This window comes from Bufo bufo, chromosome 3 (genome assembly GCF_905171765.1).
Source record: "Bufo bufo chromosome 3, aBufBuf1.1, whole genome shotgun sequence".
NCBI classification, from domain to species: domain Eukaryota; kingdom Metazoa; phylum Chordata; class Amphibia; order Anura; family Bufonidae; genus Bufo; species Bufo bufo.
The window spans coordinates 694,898,371-694,920,622 of record NC_053391.1 but is presented as its reverse complement, the minus strand read 5'-3'; positions in this window follow the sequence as shown (position 1 = coordinate 694,920,622).

Below are 22,252 nucleotides of genomic sequence, written 5' to 3'. Positions count from 1 at the left end.
CAGCGTGTATTAACGTGCAGGGATCTATAAGGTGTCCCCTTCCTTTTTTGACACACTGTTCTCACATTTCGAAGATATTCATTCACAATTTTTTTCATCTTTTTTGATTCTCATATTTTATGGACACAAAGACACGTGCACCAAGACCTGAGTCTAGGACATATTTTTCTTAATCAATTATTGAAAAACGTATTTTTGCCACATTTGGACACCGTTGAGAACATTGCACGTTATAAGTATCCATTTATAGCTGCTAATATTTCCATTGTTGTTACTGAATGATATTAGGCAACATCCACAGCTGCTGCTATTTGAATAAGTGTCATTAATTATTGTTATTGCTTTTACGGTCTACCATATTTTAGTTTTATGCTATATTGTATTTTAGAGTGATTGTATTTTACATGTATCATTTTATTGAAGGATTATATTATTAAATGTATCTGAGTAATGCCATAGAGTGAGTGCTCGCTTCCATTATGTTTTAAAGTAGCTGATTTATTTGCTGTCCCATTAGGTTAGGCCGTGCAGCGGTCTTGAGTTTTTGGCATTATAATTGACTGGAATTTCGTTTACTACAGGCAAAATTGGACAAGTTAAAATTCTTCTTGTTAACATGTTACAGAGAAGGAAAGTGACTCTAAAGGAGTTACAGTCTTTGTTGGGTCTTTTAACATTTGTAACCCGTGTCATTCCCATGGGGGGAATTTTTTATAGGAGTCTTTATTCGGCTTCTGTTGGTCTCAAGTCGCCATACTCTCATATTCGCTGGTCAGCGGCTTTGAAGGATGATTTGAGATTATGGATTTTTAAGCTCTTTTAATGGTCGGAGCTGCTGGCAAGAGGAATTTAAAGACAGTGATGCTCTTTGTCTTTTTACGGATGCAGCGGGTAGCACGGTTTATGGCACATTTTTTAAAGGGCGATGATCTGCTGAACTATGGCCGCAGTCGTGGATAGATAGAGGATTTCATAAGAAAATTATTTTATTGGAGTTGTTTCCAGTAGCGGTTGCTATTGTTATTTGGGGAAGTCAGTTTAGGAACATGAGAATCTTGTTACATACAGATAATAGGGAGTGATGTCCGCAGTAAATACATTGTCTACAACATGTCCCTTGGTAGCCGAGTTACTAAGTCGTTTAGTGTTATGTTGTCTTAAATATTTGGTTAAAAGCTAGATATCTTGAAGGTTCGAAGAATGTGTTGGCCGATTCTCTTTCTCGTTGCCAGTGGAAAAGGTTCAGAGAATTGTCTCCAGAGGCAGCGCAGGACGGCAATCCTTGTCCATCGCATTCATGGAACCTGCTCTTGGACTAATATCAGATGGCATTCGGATGTCCCTCGCTCCTAAAACACGGGCCAGTTACTCTGCCACATGGAAGGAGTGGACACTGTTTTGTGATTATTTTATTGAAGATGTTAATGTGTTAATGTTGTTTGTTAGTAATTTAATGTTATAACGTTTGTCTTATTCGTCTATTAATAGAATGTTCGCAGGTGTTTCCTTTTTCTTTAAGCTCTCAGGTAAACCTCCGTTTTTAGTTTATTTTCCGATTAAGCAGATGCTGAAGGGTTATAAGAAGAATTTTTCTGGTGTGGATAATAGGCGTCCGATTTCTCCTCTTCTCCTAAGTCAGTTCTGGGTTGTGTTAGAGTTTGTCCTGATAGATTTGAGTTGTGTTTGTTTAGAGCTTCCCTTATTCTTGCCGTCTTTGCAGCGGTCAGGATAGGCGAGTCAGTGGCGTCCTCTAACAAAGGGTCGGGTGGTTTGCTGAAATCTGATGTAGAGTTGGAAAGTTCATCCCTTAATATTTTCTTACGGCGGTCCAAGACGGATCAGTTAGGTAAGGGTTCTTGGATTCGTTTGAATTCTCTACCTAATTCGGTTATTTGCCCTGTGAGGAATATAACTCAGTGGCTAGCCATTCATCCAGTTGTGGCAGGTTTGTCATTTATTCATAGGGATATGTCTCCTCTAACAGCGTATCAATTTAATGCGGTTCTAAAAAAGTGTTTGTCTTGTTTGGGTCTGGAAGGCCAGAGATTCTCTTCCCATTCTTTCTGGATTGGGGCGGCTACTGGAGCTGCTGCATTGGGATTAGAGGAGTCTGTTATTAATAAAGTTGGTTGTGGGTTTCTGATCGTTAGATGTTGTATATTCCTCCTGAATTTCCTGTCATTTGATTATTTTTCCTTTAGGTGCACAGTTAGTCGTGTGGATTATGGGCCATCCTTTCGTCCGCTGGGCTCAGAAGACGGCTGCTCTCCGCACTGACTCTGAAAAGCTTTCTTTCCATCACAATGACTTTCTAGTTCTATGGGGGGAGCAAGAGGCATGAAGTGGCGTAATGTCGTTTCTGAAGTCCACAGATTATCTGCTTTGTGGCCGGTTCCTCATTTATTAGTTTTGCATGTGGCAGGTAATGATGTGGGTAAAATCAGAACGTTGGATTTGGGAAATGAAACGCGATCTGGCTTCTCTCAAATCCTCGTTTCCTACCCCGGTAATCGGGTTTACAGAAATGGCTCCTCGGTTAATCTGGTATCAGAGAGAATTATTTCTTATGGATCAGAGAAGACGGCGGATTAATCGGTCCGTTCAGAAATTCTTACCTTCTTTGGGAGGTTTAGTTACAGACATGTTGACCTGGAGGCTGCGGTAGGAGGTCTTTATAGAAGGGATTCTGTACACCTCTCTCATGTCCGTCTGGATAGTTTTAACTTTGGTTTGCAGAACGTGGCAGAGTATTGGCTGCGATGTTCTGGGGGGGGCCATGACTCGTTACGTCATGGCTTGTGGGTGATGTCGCCTAGCCTGTGCTGGGTGGACTTGTTTTATGACTGCAGTATGGCATGTTGGTTTTATCTAGTTATTTATTAAATTATATATATTTATTCAGGTTTTTAATTATTAATTAATAAAAAAAAGTAGAATTTAACGTGCTTACTAAAAACGATACCTTTATTAATAAACTGGGTTATGGAGCAAAAACAGTTTGCTCAGGTGATATCCTAAGTATGATAGATATATTGAACAAGAACTCCTACTGTAGATAGGATACATTCTTAAATAGGGTCAATAGAGTGCTGACTCGGAATGATGGGGGTAATGGGTAAATGGGTGGGAAAGAATCATTCCCTAGATGACCCTCAAGATCTAGAGTCCTGTGCACAGGGATGTCCCCTGATGGTGGAGACACCCTGCCCCCGTACCTAAGGCTCTCTATTGCCCTAATAGAGCCCTACTCTCAGACCTGGATTGGGAATAAATAAATCCAGGGAAAACACAAAACACACATACAGATGAAAATATGTATAAACAAAAAACAAAATTCGATGATGAAACAAACCTATGTCATAAAGATATATAGATCGATCAGAGGGGGGCCCTTAGGGCAGATGTATCAAGTATATAGGAGGCTATATACTTGATACATCTGCCCTAAGGGCCCCCTTCTGATCGATCTATATATCTTTATGACATAGGTTTGTTTCATCATCGAATAGAACCTAACAGGTTACTCATATAGGTGGTAAGTATAATTTTTTATTTATATCTGTTTTTTCCGTTACTCCCTACGTTCATTAATTTTACATCACCTCCTGATGAGCTGCTATATGCAGCTGAAACGCGTTGGTGTTGTTTTTTGTTTATACATATTTTCATCTGTATATGTGTTTGTGTTTTCCCTGGATTTATTTATTCCCAATCCAGGTCTGAGAGTAGGGCTCTATTAGTGCAATAGAGAGACTTAGGTACGGGGGCAGGGTGTCTCCACCATCAGGGGACATCCCTGTGCACAGGACTCTAGATCTTGAGGGTCATCTAGGGAAAGATTCTTTCCCACCCATTTACCCATTACCCCCATCATTCCTAGTCAGCACTCTATTGACCCCATTTAAGAATGTGTCCTATCTACAGTAGGAGTTCTTGTTCAATATATCTATCATACTTAGGATATCACCTGAGCAAACAGTTTTTGCTCCATAACCCAGTTTATTAATAAAGGTATCATTTTTAGTAAGCACGTTAAATTCTACTTTTTTCTAATACTAATCTTGGTACGTGTAGTCTATCCTTAAATATTTTTTCTAGTCTGTTCTCTATTAATTAATTAACCCTAAATAAACATTGCGGCCAATTTTATCCGCACATAGAAGTGTCTGTGTCTCTATTTATTGCTTCTCTTTTATACTATTCTTGTTAAAGGGATTCTGTCACCAGGTTTGGGGCTATAGAGATTCGGACATGCACGGCTAGATCGCCGCTAGCATGTCCGCAATATATGTGTCCTATAGGGCTGTGTGTTTTTAATTTCTTTAAAAAAGGATTTCATAGATATGTAAATGAGTGTTGAATGTGTCCAAGGGGCTGCACTAACCTTACTTGTGCCCAGCCGAGCTCGCGCATGCGCAGTTCTTTCCCTGAGGCTGATGCCAGCACAGGGAAAGAACACTATACCGGCACTGCGCACACACGAGCTCGCGCATCGCGAGATTACGGCTATCTATCGTTGATGAAAGGAGGAGACATAGGCGGTGCTGGGCTCCTTCACAGGCGGGCGTGGCTGGGCACAGCTGGGCACAAGTAAGGTTAGTGCAGCCCCTTGGACACATTCAACACTCATTTACATATCTATAAAATCCTTTTTTAAAGAAATTAAAAGCACACAGCCCTATAGGACACATATATTGCGGACATGCTAGCGGCGATCTAGCCGTGCATGTCCGTATCTCTATAGCCCCAAACCTGGTGACAGAATCCCTTTAAGTAATGGGAGTTGTGCTGCCATGCGGCTATCCTGTGATTTGGTGCTTCTTCTTCTTCTGAAGTTTGTTTGATCCCGGAAGAAGCCTGTGTGGCGAAACGGCGTTGGGTGGAGGCGGCTGCAGAGTCGACGTGCTGTCACTGCCATTGTTCTGTATTCTTCTTCCCATTTGTGCCCACCCTGTGGCATTATTGCCCTGGTTCTCTATTATCTTCTGGGTCTTAGGGGTTAATTACTTCTTTCTCTCTTTACCACTAATGGCTGACTGGCTCTGCGGTCCTCCTCCTTGTCCTCACCTCGGACATTACTTGCTGCTATTTTATGTATTTGACTTTTTATCTTGTGTAATTAATAAAGATCTCATTTTTGATCATTTATGGAGGTTTTTCTGCTCTTTGGTGATGTGTGTGGAGTTTGTTTTATCATTCCCCGTGCACCTGAAAAGTGGCGTCTCCCGTTTTTCGCTGTCCTCCCTCTTTCTTAAAGGGGGCACGGCCTGCTACAGCGACAAATTTATCTTCATTTATGCGCGTTTTCTGGCCAGAAATCTACGGCAGCTCTGAGCGGTCTGGATTTCTGGTTAGACACACAGAGTCATTAGTCAGACAGAGTCCAAAAGAGTATACGTCAGAATACTGTAAAAACCAGCCTGGAATAACGTAGTAGACGGCGGTATTACATCCTGCAGGGTCCTGCAGAAAACGGAAGCTGTAATAGCCTATGGGTGACGGATGCCTTTGTATGGCATCCGTCATTGGCCTCTGTTAAACGGATGCCGCAGAGAGCTCCTGTGCAGGGGCGGACTGACAACTCATGGGGCCCCCGGGCAATAGGAGATTATGGGGCCCCTGTGTCCCCGCCCACCCATAAGCCACACCCAAATATGGCACCGCCCACATCACCTACACTTGGTACAGAATTTCTCTTCACTATGTTTCTAGGGAATTTTGCCAACAGGGCGAACAATACAAAGTGCCCCCCCCCCCCCCCAATCACGTTTAAAGTGACCTTACTTCCTAATGAAGAGTTTCCCAAGGAGAACCCAGTGACTACAGGAGACGTCTCCACAGATCTCAGTTTGTTCACTTTCCTTGTCTCCTGAGTTTGTTTCCAGAAGCTCATGCGCAGACGTCTTCGGCCGGGGGTCCGCAGCCCCCTCTGCCACATACAAAGACACCGGTATTAATAAACGGCACAGGGCAGAGGAGCTCTGTTACCGATTGTGCATTAGGGACCAGGGGACTCCGCGGATACCTTTGACTTTGGCTTGTTGTTCCTGCAGTCCACCCCGACCCTGTACAGCAAATAACCCCCCTATACAGCTGCCCCCTGTAACACTGCCGCCCTGTAGTGCCCACAGCACTGTGCCCGCTGCTGCCCCCTCTGCCTACAGACTGCTGAGAACATAATAAGGGGTGAAGGTGTTTGCCCCCCGCTCACTGCGCTGCAGCGGTCTCATGTCTCAGTGGGGGGGCCACAGAAGTCCAGAGACCACGAGGACACGGGAAGCAGTGGAAGGAGAGCGGCCGGGATCAGAGACGTCACCACTTTTATTATCACATTCAGATCAGTTTTCAGTATATGAATTCTCCACGGCGAGATTAACCCTTCTGACCACAGAGTCCACAGGAGATCCAAGAATTACTGCAGATTCCAGATCAACCCCCAATGTATTCAGACCCCTGCCCCCCCATAACCCCCACCTCACTCCTTACTACACTAAATGCAGCCCTCAGACTAGAGATATATATATACACAGTGTATACTCCGCTCCGCTCCTCCTCCAGGCGCCATCGCTCTTGGTTTAGCGCTGAGTCCTGGCGCCAGGTCATAGCGCAGCAGTAGTGCCGTCACAGTGTCTGCCCTCATACACTGAGCACCCCCATCCTCCACAGTATCTCCCCTCATACACTGAGCACCCCCATCCTCCACAGTATCTCCCCTCATACACTGAGCACCCCCATCCTCCACAGTATCTGCCCTCATACACTGAGCACCCCCATCCTCCACAGTATCTCCCCTCATACACTGAGCACCCCCATCCTCCACAGTATCTCCCCTCATACACTGAGCACCCCCATCCTCCACAGTATCTCCCCTCATACACTGAGCACCCCCATCCTCCACAGTATCTCCCCTCATACACTGAGCACCCCCATCCTCCACAGTATCTCCCCTCATACACTGAGCACCCCAATCCTCCACAGTATCTGCCCTCATACACTGAGCACCCCCATCCTCCACAGTATCTCCCCTCATACACTGAGCACCCCAATCCTCCACAGTATCTGCCCTCATACACTGAGCACCCCCATCCTCCACAGTATCTGCCCTCATACACTGAGCACCCCCATCCTCCACAGTATCTCCCCTCATACACTGAGCACCCCCATCCTCCACAGTATCTCCCCTGATACACTGAGCACCCCCATCATCCACAGTATCTGCCCCTCATACACTGAGCACCCCCATCTTCCACAGTATCTGCCCTCATACACTGAGCACCCCCATCCTCCACAGCATCTCCCCTCATACACTGATCACCCCCATCCTCCACAGTATCTCCCCTCATACACTGAGCACCCCCATCCTCCACAGTATCTCCCCTCATACACTGAGCACCCCCATCCTCCACAGTATCTCCCCTCATACACTGAGCACCCCCATCCTCCACAGTATCTCCCCTCATACACTGAGCACCCCCATCCTCCACAGTATCTGCCCTCATACACTGAGCAGCCCCATCCTCCACAGTATCTCCCCTCATACACTGAGCACCCCCATCCTCCACAGTATCTCCCCTCATACACTGAGCACCCCCATCCTCCACAGTATCTCCCCTCATACACTGAGCACCCCAATCCTCCACAGTATCTGCCCTCATACACTGAGCACCCCCATCCTCCACAGTATCTCCCCTCATACACTGAGCACCCCAATCCTCCACAGTATCTGCCCTCATACACTGAGCACCCCCATCCTCCACAGTATCTGCCCTCATACACTGAGCACCCCCATCCTCCACAGTATCTCCCCTCATACACTGAGCACCCCCATCCTCCACAGTATCTCCCCTGATACACTGAGCACCCCCATCATCCACAGTATCTGCCCCTCATACACTGAGCACCCCCATCTTCCACAGTATCTGCCCTCATACACTGAGCACCCCCATCCTCCACAGCATCTCCCCTCATACACTGATCACCCCCATCCTCCACAGTATCTCCCCTCATACACTGAGCACCCCCATCCTCCACAGTATCTCCCCTCATACACTGAGCACCCCCATCCTCCACAGTATCTCCCCTCATACACTGAGCACCCCCATCCTCCACAGTATCTCCCCTCATACACTGAGCACCCCCATCCTCCACAGCATCTCCCCTCATACACTGAGCACCCCCAACCTCCACAGTATCTCCTCTCATACACTGAGCACCCCCATCCTCCACAGTATCTCCCCTCATACACTGAGCACACCCATCCTCCACAGTATCTGCCCTCATACACTGAGCACCCCCATCCTCTACATTATCTCCCCTAATAGACTGAGCACCCCCATCCTCCACAGTATCTGCCCTCATATACTGAGCACCCCCATCCTCCACAGTATCTCCCCTCATACACTGAGCACCCCCATTCTCCACAGCATCTCCCCTCATACACTGAGCACCCCCATCCTCCACAGTATCTGCCCTCATACACTGAGCACCCCCATCCTCCACAGTATCTCCCCTCATACACTGAGCACCCCCATCCTCCACAGTATCTGCCCTCATACACTGAGCACCCCCATCCTCCACAGTATCTCCCCTCATACACTGAGCACCCCCATCCTCCACAGTATCTGCCCTCATACACTGAGCACCCCCATCCTCCACAGTATCTCCCCTCATACACTGAGCACCCCCATTCTCCACAGTATCTCCCCTCATACACTGAGCACCCCCATCCTCCACAGTATCTGCCCTCATACACTGAGCACCCCCATCCTCCACAGTATCTCCCCTCATACACTGAGCACCCCCATCCTCCACAGTATCTCCCCTCATATACTGAGCACCCCCATCATCCACAGTATCTGCCCCTCATACACTAAGCACCCCCATCCTCCACAGTATCTGCCCTCATACACTGAGCACCCCCATCCTCCACAGTATCTCCCCTCATACACTGATCACCCCTATCCTCCACAGTATCTTCCCTCATACACTGAGCACCCCCATCCTCCACAGTATCTCCCCTCATACACTGAGCACCCCCATCCTCCACAGTATCTGCCCTCATACACTCAGCACCCCCATCCTACACAGTATCTCCCCTCATACACTGAGCACCCCCATCCTCCACAGTATCTGCCCTCATACACTGAGCACCCCCATCCTCCACAGTATCTCCCCTCATACACTGAGCACCCCCATCCTCCACAGTATCTCCCCTCATACACTGAGCACCCCCATCATCCACAGTATCTGCCCCTCATACACTGAGCACCCCCATCCTCCACAGTATCTGCCCTCATACACTGAGCACCCCCATCCTCCACAGTATCTCCCCTCATACACTGATCACCCCCATCCTCCACAGTATCTCCCCTCATACACTGAGCACCCCCATCCTCCACAGTATCTCCCCTCATACACTGAGCACCCCCATCCTCCACAGTATCTCCCCTCATACACTGAGCACCCCCATCCTCCACAGTATCTCCCCTCATACACTGAGCACCCCCATCCTCCACAGTATCTCCCCTCATACACTGAGCACCCCCATCCTCCACAGCATCTCCGCTCATACACTGAGCACCCCCAACCTCCACAGTATCTCCTCTCATACACTGAGCACCCCCATCCTCCACAGTATCTCCCCTCATACACTGAGCACACCCATCCTCCACAGTATCTGCCCTCATACACTGAGCACCCCCATCCTCTACATTATCTCCCCTCATAGACTGAGCACCCCCATCCTCCACAGTATCTGCCCTCATATACTGAGCACCCCCATCCTCCACAGTATCTTCCTTCATACACTGAGCACCCCCATCCTCCACAGCATCTCCCCTCATACACTGAGCACCCCCATCCTCCACAGTATCTGCCCTCATACACTGAGCACCCCCATCTTCCACAGTATCTCCCCTCATACACTGAGCACCCCCATCCTCCAAAGTATCTGCCCTCATACACTGAGCACCCCCATCCTCCACAGTATCTCCCCTCATACACTGAGCACCCCCATCCTCCACAGTATCTCCCCTCATACACTGAGCACCCCCATCCTCCACAGTATCTGCCCTCATACACTGAGCACCCCCATCCTCCACAGTATCTCCCCTCATACACTGAGCACCCCCATTCTCCACAGTATCTCCCCTCATACACTGAGCACCCCCATCCTCCACAGTATCTGCCCTCATACACTGAGCACCCCCATCCTCCACAGTATCTCCCCTCATACACTGAGCACCCCCATCCTCCACAGTATCTCCCCTCATACACTGAGCACCCCCATCCTCCACAGTATCTCCCCTCATACACTGAGCACCCCAATCCTCCACAGTATCTGCCCTCATACACTGAGCACCCCCATCCTCCACAGTATCTCCCCTCATACACTGAGCACCCCAATCCTCCACAGTATCTGCCCTCATACACTGAGCACCCCCATCCTCCACAGTATCTGCCCTCATACACTGAGCACCCCCATCCTCCACAGTATCTCCCCTCATACACTGAGCACCCCCATCCTCCACAGTATCTCCCCTGATACACTGAGCACCCCCATCATCCACAGTATCTGCCCCTCATACACTGAGCACCCCCATCTTCCACAGTATCTGCCCTCATACACTGAGCACCCCCATCCTCCACAGCATCTCCCCTCATACACTGATCACCCCCATCCTCCACAGTATCTCCCCTCATACACTGAGCACCCCCATCCTCCACAGTATCTCCCCTCATACACTGAGCACCCCCATCCTCCACAGTATCTCCCCTCATACACTGAGCACCCCCATCCTCCACAGTATCTCCCCTCATACACTGAGCACCCCCATCCTCCACAGTATCTGCCCTCATACACTGAGCACCCCCATCCTCCACAGTATCTCCCCTCATACACTGAGCACCCCCATCCTCCACAGTATCTCCCCTCATACACTGAGCACCCCCATCCTCCACAGTATCTCCCCTCATACACTGAGCACCCCAATCCTCCACAGTATCTGCCCTCATACACTGAGCACCCCCATCCTCCACAGTATCTCCCCTCATACACTGAGCACCCCCATCCTCCACAGTATCTGCCCTCATACACTGAGCACCCCCATCCTCCACAGTATCTGCCCTCATACACTGAGCACCCCCATCCTCCACAGTATCTCCCCTCATACACTGAGCACCCCCATCCTCCACAGTATCTCCCCTGATACACTGAGCACCCCCATCATCCACAGTATCTGCCCCTCATACACTGAGCACCCCCATCTTCCACAGTATCTGCCCTCATACACTGAGCACCCCCATCCTCCACAGCATCTCCCCTCATACACTGATCACCCCCATCCTCCACAGTATCTCCCCTCATACACTGAGCACCCCCATCCTCCACAGTATCTCCCCTCATACACTGAGCACCCCCATCCTCCACAGTATCTCCCCTCATACACTGAGCACCCCCATCCTCCACAGTATCTCCCCTCATACACTGAGCACCCCCATCCTCCACAGCATCTCCCCTCATACACTGAGCACCCCCAACCTCCACAGTATCTCCTCTCATACACTGAGCACCCCCATCCTCCACAGTATCTCCCCTCATACACTGAGCACACCCATCCTCCACAGTATCTGCCCTCATACACTGAGCACCCCCATCCTCTACATTATCTCCCCTAATAGACTGAGCACCCCCATCCTCCACAGTATCTGCCCTCATATACTGAGCACCCCCATCCTCCACAGTATCTCCCCTCATACACTGAGCACCCCCATTCTCCACAGCATCTCCCCTCATACACTGAGCACCCCCATCCTCCACAGTATCTGCCCTCATACACTGAGCACCCCCATCCTCCACAGTATCTCCCCTCATACACTGAGCACCCCCATCCTCCACAGTATCTGCCCTCATACACTGAGCACCCCCATCCTCCACAGTATCTCCCCTCATACACTGATCACCCCTATCCTCCACAGTATCTTCCCTCATACACTGAGCACCCCCATCCTCCACAGTATCTCCCCTCATACACTGAGCACCCCCATCCTCCACAGTATCTGCCCTCATACACTCAGCACCCCCATCCTACACAGTATCTCCCCTCATACACTGAGCACCCCCATCCTCCACAGTATCTGCCCTCATACACTGAGCACCCCCATCCTCCACAGTATCTCCCCTCATACACTGAGCACCCCCATCCTCCACAGTATCTCCCCTCATACACTGAGCACCCCCATCCTCCACAGTATCTCCCCTCATACACTGAGCACCCCAATCCTCCACAGTATCTGCCCTCATACACTGAGCACCCCCATCCTCCACAGTATCTCCCCTCATACACTGAGCACCCCCATCCTCCACAGTATCTCCCCTCATATACTGAGCACCCCCATCATCCACAGTATCTGCCCCTCATACACTGAGCACCCCCATCCTCCACAGTATCTCCCCTCATACACTGAGCACCCCCATCCTCCACAGTATCTCCCCTCATATACTGAGCACCCCCATCATCCACAGTATCTGCCCCTCATACACTGAGCACCCCCATCCTCCACAGTATCTGCCCTCATACACTGAGCACCCCCATCCTCCACAGTATCTCCCCTCATACACTGATCACCCCTATCCTCCACAGTATCTTCCCTCATACACTGAGCACCCCCATCCTCCACAGTATCTCCCCTCATACACTGAGCACCCCCATCCTCCACAGTATCTGCCCTCATACACTCAGCACCCCCATCCTACACAGTATCTCCCCTCATACACTGAGCACCCCCATCCTCCACAGTATCTGCCCTCATACACTGAGCACCCCCATCCTCCACAGTATCTCCCCTCATACACTGAGCACCCCCATCCTCCACAGTATCTCCCCTCATATACTGAGCACCCCCATCATCCACAGTATCTGCCCCTCATACACTGAGCACCCCCATCCTCCACAGTATCTGCCCTCATACACTGAGCACCCCCATCCTCCACAGTATCTCCCCTCATACACTGATCACCCCCATCCTCCACAGTATCTCCCCTCATACACTGAGCACCCCCATCCTCCACAGTATCTCCCCTCATACACTGAGCACCCCCATCCTCCACAGTATCTCCCCTCATACACTGAGCACCCCCATCCTCCACAGTATCTCCCCTCATACACTGAGCACCCCCATCCTCCACAGTATCTCCCCTCATACACTGAGCACCCCCATCCTCCACAGCATCTCCGCTCATACACTGAGCACCCCCAACCTCCACAGTATCTCCTCTCATACACTGAGCACCCCCATCCTCCACAGTATCTCCCCTCATACACTGAGCACACCCATCCTCCACAGTATCTGCCCTCATACACTGAGCACCCCCATCCTCTACATTATCTCCCCTCATAGACTGAGCACCCCCATCCTCCACAGTATCTGCCCTCATATACTGAGCACCCCCATCCTCCACAGTATCTTCCCTCATACACTGAGCACCCCCATCCTCCACAGCATCTCCCCTCATACACTGAGCACCCCCATCCTCCACAGTATCTGCCCTCATACACTGAGCACCCCCATCTTCCACAGTATCTCCCCTCATACACTGAGCACCCCCATCCTCCAAAGTATCTGCCCTCATACACTGAGCACCCCCATCCTCCACAGTATCTCCCCTCATACACTGAGCACCCCCATCCTCCACAGTATCTCCCCTCATACACTGAGCACCCCCATCCTCCACAGTATCTGCCCTCATACACTGAGCACCCCCATCCTCCACAGTATCTCCCCTCATACACTGAGCACCCCCATTCTCCACAGTATCTCCCCTCATACACTGAGCACCCCCATCCTCCACAGTATCTGCCCTCATACACTGAGCACCCCCATCCTCCACAGTATCTCCCCTCATACACTGAGCACCCCCATCCTCCACAGTATCTCCCCTCATATACTGAGCACCCCCATCATCCACAGTATCTGCCCCTCATACACTGAGCACCCCCATCCTCCACAGTATCTGCCCTCATACACTGAGCACCCCCATCCTCCACAGTATCTCCCCTCATACACTGATCACCCCTATCCTCCACAGTATCTTCCCTCATACACTGAGCACCCCCATCCTCCACAGTATCTCCCCTCATACACTGAGCACCCCCATCCTCCACAGTATCTGCCCTCATACACTCAGCACCCCCATCCTACACAGTATCTCCCCTCATACACTGAGCACCCCCATCCTCCACAGTATCTGCCCTCATACACTGAGCACCCCCATCCTCCACAGTATCTCCCCTCATACACTGAGCACCCCCATCCTCCACAGTATCTCCCCTCATACACTGAGCACCCCCATCATCCACAGTATCTGCCCCTCATACACTGAGCACCCCCATCCTCCACAGTATCTGCCCTCATACACTGAGCACCCCCATCCTCCACAGTATCTCCCCTCATACACTGATCACCCCCATCCTCCACAGTATCTCCCCTCATACACTGAGCACCCCCATCCTCCACAGTATCTCCCCTCATACACTGAGCACCCCCATCCTCCACAGTATCTCCCCTCATACACTGAGCACCCCCATCCTCCACAGTATCTCCCCTCATACACTGAGCACCCCCATCCTCCACAGTATCTCCCCTCATACACTGAGCACCCCCATCCTCCACAGCATCTCCCCTCATACACTGAGCACCCCCAACCTCCACAGTATCTCCTCTCATACACTGAGCACCCCCATCCTCCACAGTATCTCCCCTCATACACTGAGCACACCCATCCTCCACAGTATCTGCCCTCATACACTGAGCACCCCCATCCTCTACATTATCTCCCCTCATAGACTGAGCACCCCCATCCTCCACAGTATCTGCCCTCATATACTGAGCACCCCCATCCTCCACAGTATCTTCCCTCATACACTGAGCACCCCCATCCTCCACAGCATCTCCCCTCATACACTGAGCACCCCCATCCTCCACAGTATCTGCCCTCATACACTGAGCACCCCCATCTTCCACAGTATCTCCCCTCATACACTGAGCACCCCCATCCTCCAAAGTATCTGCCCTCATACACTGAGCACCCCCATCCTCCACAGTATCTCCCCTCATACACTGAGCACCCCCATCCTCCACAGTATCTCCCCTCATACACTGAGCACCCCCATCCTCCACAGTATCTGCCCTCATACACTGAGCACCCCCATCCTCCACAGTATCTCCCCTCATACACTGAGCACCCCCATTCTCCACAGTATCTCCCCTCATACACTGAGCACCCCCATCCTCCACAGTATCTGCCCTCATACACTGAGCACCTCCATCCTCCACAGTATCTCCCCTCATACACTGAGCACCCCCATCCTCCACAGTATCTCCCCTCATATACTGAGCCCCCCCATCATCCACAGTATCTGTCCCTCATACACTGAGCACCCCCCATCCTCCACAGTATCTGCCCTCATACACTGAGCACCCCCATCCTCCACAGCATCTCCCCTCATACACTGATCACCCCTATCCTCCACAGTATCTTCCCTCATACACTGAGCACCCCCATCCTCCACAGTATCTCCCCTCATACACTGAGCACCCCCATCCTCCACAGTTTCTGCCCTCATACACTCAGCACCCCCATCCTACACAGTATCTCCCCTCATACACTGAGCACCCCCATCCTCCACAGTATCTGCCCTCATACACTGAGCACCCCCATCCTCCACAGTATCTCCACTCATACACTGAGCACCCCCATCCTCCACAGTATCTCCCCTCATACACTGAGCACCCCCCTCCCCCCAGCATCTCCCCTCATATAACCCCATACACCGCCATATAACCTCTGATACCACCATATAACCAGTATACCTCCATAAAACCAGTGCACCTCCATATAACCAGTACACCTCCATATAACCCAATATACCTCCATATAACCCAATATACCTCCATATAACCCCGTATACCTCCATATAACACAGTATACCTCCATATAACCCAGTATACCTCCATATAACCAGTATACCTCCACATAACCAGTACACCTCCATATAACCAGTATACCTCCACATAACCAGTACACCTCCATATAACCAGTATACCTCCATATAACCAGTACACCTCCATATAACCCCATATACCTCCATATAACCCCATGCACCTCCATATAACCCAATATACTTCCATATAACCTTGTACACCACCATATAACCAGTATACTTCCATATAACCCCGTACACCTCCATATAACCAGTATACCTCCATATAACCCTATACACCTCCATATAAACCTGTATACATCCATATAACCCCATACACCTCCATATAACCAGTATACCTCCATATAACCCCATACACCTCCATATAACTAGTATACCTCCATATAACCCTATACACCCCCATATTACCCCATACACCTCCATATTACCCCATATACCTCCATATAACCCCATATACCACCATATAACCCCATACACCTCCATATAACCCCATACACCTCCATATAACCCCATATACCACCATATAACCAGTATACCTCAATATAACCCCATACACCACCATATAACCAGTATACCTCCATATAACCAGTATCCCGCCATATAACCCCATACACCACCATATAACCAGTACACCGCTATATAACCAGTATACCTCCATATAACCAGTATACCTCCATATAACCAGTATGCCTCCATATAACCAGTTTACCGCTATATAACCAGTATACCTCCATATAACCCAGTACACCTCCATATAACCCCATACACCACCATATAACCTGTATACCTCTATATAACCAGTATACCTCCATGTAACCAGTACACCTCCATATAACCCCATACACCACCATATAACCTGTATACCTCCATATAACCAGTATACCTCCATGTAACCAGTATACCTCCATATAACCAGTATACCGCCATATAACCAGTACACCTCCATATAACCAGTACACCCCCATATTACCAGTATACCTCCATATAACCAGTACACCACCATATAACCAGTACACCCCCATATAACCAGTATACCTCCATATAACCAGTATACCTCCATATAAACCCACAGTTTATTCATTTTGGGGTCTCAGCTGGGGTCTGTATTAAGCCGGAGTCGTCCATGTAAAATGTATTTGTGAAAACTGATTAGAATGTGATATAATAATAGGATTTCTCTCTGCCCGCCGCTCTCCCTCCACGGTTTCCCGTGTTCTTCCTCTGTACCTCCCCCTCCGCTCAGACATGTGATCGCTGAGGCCGGTGATTGGGGAGCGAGCGGCGGGATCAGGGATCGCTGCTTCTATTATTTTAAAACTTTCTACGATTTTTAAAGAAATCTAATTGGTCACATGGGGCAGGAGCCGGCAGAGGATCGGTGGAAGCCACCGAAAGGCGGTATTAAGGGGGTAGCTGGTTAGGTATATAGAAGGTGGGGATGGACGGCAGAGGCAAGGAGTGAAGGCGGAAGTGTAACCTAATCTCCTGGCCCCTGGTGAAAAGTCTGTAACAGTCCCATCGATCGCGTGGCGTATAATTCTGGAGACTTTATATATAGCGGAGGGGGCGGCACACACCGGGCCAAAGATGTCTGCCTATGATGTCCTGGACCGAATGGAGAAGAATAAGAAAGTGAACAACTCCAATCTGTGGAGAAGTAATGTGTGAGCAGAGCCGGTGTGCGAGCTGCGAGATTACAGGGGGTGCGTCACTGCCCTGCTATGGAGGGGGCGGCACAGCTCATGTGCTTGCTGCAGACAGCAGGCGGTCAGAGGAGCGATTGGCAGCTGCTGGATCCCCTCTCCTGACAGTCTGTTCACTGTTCCTGCGCTCTACACACAGGCCGTTCATCTTATTCGCACGGTCCTTACTGTCTCCCACAGGGGATGGTTCTCCTCTGTATCTAGAGCCGCCCCAAACAGTCGAGGCCTCTGCTCCTCCCGTCTTCAGCTCTCTACCAGTGAGCAGAGGATTGAGGTCGGGCTGCGTTCTCTTAGGGTGGGTTCACATGGCATTTCTGCCATCCGTTTAACGTATATATATTTAAAAGAAAAGGGATACCATGACAGGGCAATATTTCTATTTAGGCACAAAGGGGTATGTGCCTGGCAAGACGGACAGCGGGGGCGACACAAAAGAGGACTTTTTTTATATTTATTTTTTTACATTCCCGCCCCCACATCCAGGTCTTGGCGCTCCCAGTGCATCTCAATGGCGATTCTCCTCCCTCTCCTCTGCCCTGCAGCGCTAGCTGTTACTGATTGGCGGAGCTGCTGCCCTCACTGCCGCTCTGTCAGTCAGCTTAGTGACACAACTAAACTATAGCCCCCGGCCTGCCCAACCACCGACCCATATTTCTGCCACAGCTACCGCCCACCCGACTATCGCTCCGTCTGTATGCCTCTGAGTGTCCTAAACCAGCAGGTATGTACAGCCTCCTGCGGAAGATCTCCTATTGTATATATATATTGTTATATAAGCAGTGTCTGCAGGAGATCTACTCCTGTATATAGTGTATATATAGCAGATCTCCTGCATATAGTGAGTATATATAGTAGGTCTCCTGCATATAGTGTATATATAGTAGATCTCCTGCATATAGTGTATATATAGTAGGTCTCCTGCATATAGTGTATATATAGCAGATCTCCTGCATATAGTGTATATATAGTAGGTCTCCTGCATATAGTGTATATATAGTAGATCTCCTGCATATAGTGTATATATAGTAGATCTCCTGCATATAGTGTATATATAGCAGATCTCCTGCATATAGTGTATATATAGTAGATCTCCTGCATATAGTGTATATATAGCAGATCTCCTGCATATAGTGTATGTATAGTAGATCTCCTGCATATAGTGTATATATATAGTAGATCTCCTGCATATAGTGTATATATAGTAGATCTCCTGCATATAGTGTATGTGTATATATATAGTAGATCTCCTGCATATAGTGTATATATAGTAGATCTCCTGCATATAGTGTATATATAGTAGATCTCCTGCATATAGTGTATATATAGTAGATCTCCTGCATATAGTGTATATATAGCAGATCTCCTGCATATAGTGTATGTATAGTACAGTCGTGGCCAAAAGTTTTGAGAATGACACAAATATTAGTTTTCACAAAGTTTGCTGCTAAACTGCTTTTAGATCTTTGTTTCAGTTGTTTCTGTGATGTAGTGAAATATAATTACACGCACTTCATACGTTTCAAAGGCTTTTATCGACAATTACATGACATTTATGCAAAGAGTCAGTATTTGCAGTGTTGGCCCTTCTATTTCAGGACCTCTGCAATTCGACTGGGCATGCTCTCAATCAACTTCTGGGCCAATTCCTGACTGATAGCAACCCATTCTTTCATAATCACTTCTTGAGGATTGACCACAAGTTCTCAATGGGATTAAGATCTGGGGAGTTTCCAGGCCATGGACCCAAAATGTCAACGTTTTGGTCCCCGAGCCACTTAGTTATCACTTTTGCCTTATGGCACGGTGCTCCATCGTGCTGGAAAATGCATTGTTCTTCACCAAACTGTTGTTGGGTTGTTGGAAGAAGTTGCTGTTGGAGGGTGTTTTGGTACCATTCTTTATTCATGGCTGTGTTTTTGGGCAAAATTGTGAGTGAGCCCACTCCCTTGGATGAGAAGCAACCCCACACATGAATGGTGTCAGGATGCTTTACTGTTGGCATGACACAGGACTGATGGTAGCGCTCACCTTTTCTTCTCCGGACAAGCCTTTTTCCTGATGTCCCAAACAATCGGAAAGAGGCTTCATCGGAGAATATGACTTTGCCCCAGTCCTCAGCAGTCCATTCACCATACTTTCTGCAGAAGATCAATCCTTCCCTGATGTTTTTTTTGGAGAGAAGTGGCTTCTTTGCTGCCCTTCTTGACACCAGGCCATCTTCCAAAAGTTTTGGCCTCACTGTGCGTGCAGATGCGCTCACACCTGCCTGCTGCCATTCCTGGTGGCACTCCGATCCCGCAGCCGAATCCTCTTTAGGAGACGATCCTGGCGCTTGCTGGACTTTCTTGGACGCCCTGAAGCCTTCTTAACAAGAATTGAACCTCTTTCCTTGAAGTTCGTGATGATCCTATAAATTGTTGATTGAGGTGCAGTCTTAGTAGCCACAATATCCTTGCCTGTGAAGCCATTTTTATGCAACGCAATGATGGCTGCACGCGTTTCTTTGCAGGTCACCATAGTTAACAATGGAAGAACAATGATTTCAAGCATCACCCTCCTTTTAACAGGTCATGTCTACCATTTTAACCCAATCAGCCTGACATAATGATCTCCAGCCTTGTGCTCGTCAACATTCTCACCTGAATTAACAAGACGATTACTGAAATGATCTCAGCAGGTCCTTTAATGACAGCAATGAAATGCAGTGGAAAGTTTTTTTTGGGATTAAGTAAATTTTCATGGCAAAGAAGGACTATGCAATTCATCTGATCACTCTTCATAACATTCTGGGGTATATGCAAATTGCTATTATAAAAACTTAAGCAGCAACTTTTCCAATTTCCAATATTTATGTAATTCTCAAAACTTTTGGCCACGACTGTAGATCTCCTGCATATAGTGTATATATAGCAGATCTCCTGCATATAGTGTATATATAGCAGATCTCCTGCATATAGTGTATATATAGTAGATCTCCTGCATATAGTGTATATATAGCAGATCTCCTGAATATAGTGTATATATATAGTAGATCTCCTGCATATAGTGTATATATAGTAGATCTCCTGCATATAGTGTATGTATATATATATATATATATATATATATATATATATATAGTAGATCTATATATCTGCTAACTCTCTCCCTGATCATTACAATCTGATTTTCACACCCCACATTCTACAGAAACTGCCCTCACCAAAATGTCAAACGACCTCCTGACAGCTAAATGCAGCAGTGACTACTCTCTACTAATTCTCCTCGATCTCTCTGCTGCATTTGATACTGTAGAGCACCATCTACTCCTCGCCATGCTCCAACCTACTGGTCTTAACAAGACCGTTCTCTCTCCTAGGCAGCGCACCCGCCGTCTTGGTGCTATGTTTGACACTGGTCTTTCCTTCACCCCCTCTAATAAATCTTTGACCGTTCATGTCGCCTGCACCTCAAAAACATCTCTAGAATCTGCCCTATTCTTACTGTGGAGACAAAAAACAATTCTTGTTGCCCGGATCAATTACTTCAACTCATTACTAATTTGCCTCCCCCTCACCAGACTCTCCCCTCTCCAATGTATCCTAAACCCAGCAGTCAGACTCATCTATCTGTCTAACTGCTACTCCGATGCCTCCACTCTGTGCCAGTCTCTTCTGCGATGCCTCCGCTCTGTGCCAGTCACTACTCTGATGCCTCCACCCTGTGCTAGTCACTACTGCAATGCCTCCGCACTGTGCCAGTCACTTCTCTGATGCCTCTGCCCTGTGCCAGTCACTACTCCGACGCCTCCACTCTGTGCCAGTCACTACTGCGATGCCTCCACTCTGTGCCAGTCACTACTCTGATGCCTCCACCCTGTGCCAGTCACTACTGCAATGCCTCCGCTCTGTGCCAGTCACTTCTTTGATGCCTCTGTCCTGTGCCAGTCACTACTCTGATGCCTCCTCCCTGTGCCAGTCATTACTCCGATGCCTTCTCCCTCTGCCAGTCACTACTCCGATGCCTCCACCCTGTGCCTGTCATTGCACTCATTGCCATTACCGTTATGGATTCAATTTAAATTCCTCATTATCCCCCCACAAAGCTCTCCACAGTGCTGCACCCCTTACATCTCCTCCTCATCTCTGTCCTCCATACTACCTGTGCTCTCCACAGTGCTGCACCCCTTACATCTCCTCCTCATCTCTGTCCTCCATCCTACCTGTGCTCTCCACAGTGCTGCACCCCCTACATCTCCTCCTCATCTCTGTCCTCCATCCTACCTGTGCTCGCCACAGTGCTGCATCCCTTACATCTCCTCCTCATCTCTGTCCTCCATCCTACCTGTGCTCTCCACAGTGCTGCACCCCCTACATCTCCTCCTCATCTCTGTCCTCCCTCCTACCTGTGCTCTCCACAGTGCTGCACCCCTTACATCTCCTCCTCATCTCTGTCCTCCATCCTACCTGTGCTCTCCACAGTGCTCTACCTCCTACATCTTCTCCTCATCTCTGTCCTCCATCCTACCTGTGCTCTCCACAGTGCTGCACCCCTACATCTCCTCCTCAT